The following is a 2,277-nucleotide window of genomic DNA, read 5'->3' as shown; positions in this document are numbered from 1 at the left end:
ATATTGTAGAGAGGAGTTTGTGTTGTACTTTATTATTAATACTTTGTTAGAAAAGCTTATCAATTACTCATTTAATTTTTTCATACCCTTTTAAAGTATTTTCAACCTAGGAGTGATGCAAAACTGAATAGGAAGAGCTGGTATTTACTGTTATTTTAGACAGACTTTGTTTAATTGTGATAAAAACCCAGTAAGTGGATTCTTATGTAAACTTAAAAACACCTGAATGACATCCTGCTGCAGAGCTCCCGGTGTCTAGGGCCTTGGGCATGGCTGGCCCCTGTCCCACAGAGATGGCCCTCCAGCCTGCCCATGAATACCATCGTGCTCTTCATGCCTCAGCAGGAGGCCTAGGTGGTGGAGCAAATGGGCAGATTTCACTTCATCTTGGAGCCTGGTTTGAATTTCCTCATCCCACTGCTGGCTCAGATTCAGTACATGCAGGGCCTCAAGTACGGGATATCATCAATGTCCTGGAGCAATTAGCTATCACGCTGGATAACGTCACCCTGCAGATGGATGGTGTCCTGTGCCTCAGGATCATGGACCCCTATAAGGGTGGAGGACCCTGAGTATATAGGGTTACCTTCTTTGAAAAGCAAAAAACAGCACCCATCACCCCACAAAGCAAGCCCACCACAACCTCAACCCCCAGCCACAAGGCAACTCCACAACCCTCCCTCCCTTCAGCTGCCACCTATACTATCTAGAGAGAGAACACATATAGATAAAATTGATAACACCATTTTCTTACTTAAACTGCGGAAGTGGGAACACTGCAGCACCTTTAGATGGACACAGAAACTTTTAACATTAGATATCCCAGTGTATTGTGATAATAATGCAAATCTTTAGACCCATGTAAAAAAATCCCAGCAGATTAAATTATTTTTCTGGCAACTGGCAAATCCATAAAAAAAATGACCAGGCTGGTTAAATACCAGCCAGTTGATGATCCTATGAGTATGCAGTGACCCAGCTGGCCCAGACCACACCATGAGGTCTGAGCTGGGGAAAATCTCCCTGGATAAAGTCTTCTAGGAGCGGGATGGGAGTCCCTCAACACCAGCATTGTGGATGTCATCAACCAGGCCTCAGAACTATTTGGGTTTCTGGTGGCTGCGCTATGAGATCTAGGATCCATCTGCCTCCCCAGGGGAAGGAGTCAATGCAGATGCAGGTGGAGCCAGAGAGATGGAAACGGGTGGCAGTGTGGAGTCAGAGAGGACCAGGGAATCTGACATCAACATGGCAGAGGGCCAGAAGCAGGTCCAGATCTTGGCCGCCGAGAAGGCTGAACAGATCAAGAAGCTGCTGGGGAGGCCAATGCCATGCTGGTCAAGGCCAAGGCCAAAGCAGAAGCTATTTGGCTCCTGGCTGATGCTTTGATTCAACAGAACAGCAACGCTTCCGTCTCTCTGGCTGTGGCTGAGCAGTATGTGAGTGCCTTCTCCAAGCTGGCCAAGCACTCCAACACTGTCCTACTGCCATCCAACACCGGGGACATCACCAGCATGGTCACTCAGTCCCTGGGCATTTACAGTACCCTGACCAAACCACAAGTTGTTAAGAGCCAGAAGCGACTCCACTAGCCTTGAGGTTCCCACCCCCACCCGCACAGAGCTGTCTAATGCAAACCAGGTGAATTCCAGCTAGTGGAGGAGCCCGGAAGACATGGATCACTGTGAACAAACTGCTGTGGCAGCACCTGTCATGGAGCGGGGCACCCCAATCCTGCCATGGGGTGAGCCCTCCAGGGCACCTGCCATGAGGTTATGCCCTGCTGCCCTCCCCAATCAGAGTCTCTTCTCCCTCTTTTGGGTCTTATTTTTATTTGGATTTAATCATGTAATAAAAGAGATGGCAGCAGAAAAAAAAAGTGAAAGCAGTATTCCTATTGCAGTCAAGGTACAAACAACAACAATGAAAATATGCCATCAGCTGAGTTTCCATGCTAAACTAATTTCCTCTTGTGTCCTAATTATTTTTAAGTGCCACATTACTCATTAATAATGACCTGTATAAAATATTCAAGTGGCAATATAATTGTTTGTGTTAGAAACATATCTAATACCCCTGTCTCATGATTAAAAACTAGTCAGTTCATTCCCAAATGGTACTTTTTCAGTAAAATTTAAAAGATCAAAGTAGTAGTTATGCACAATCCATCAGATGTATTAACATGAATGTCAAAATCCCCCAGGATTAAAGTTTTATCAGGAGAAATGTACTATGGGAGATAAGAGTTTATGGACTAATTAACAGATAGAATGAAAT

General features: G+C 45.3%; 1 pseudogene; it reads left to right on the top strand.

Annotated features, from left to right (window-relative positions):
• The first annotated feature begins 216 nt into the window (after positions 1 to 216).
• Positions 217 to 1,656, top strand: LOC135873173 (stomatin-like protein 2, mitochondrial; annotated as a pseudogene).
• Positions 1,657 to 2,277: the final 621 nt, after the last annotated feature.

Source organism: Emys orbicularis, chromosome 1, assembly GCF_028017835.1.
Source record: "Emys orbicularis isolate rEmyOrb1 chromosome 1, rEmyOrb1.hap1, whole genome shotgun sequence".
In the NCBI taxonomy this organism is placed as follows: Eukaryota; Metazoa; Chordata; order Testudines; family Emydidae; genus Emys; species Emys orbicularis.
This window is presented reverse-complemented; position numbering and strand designations above follow the sequence as displayed.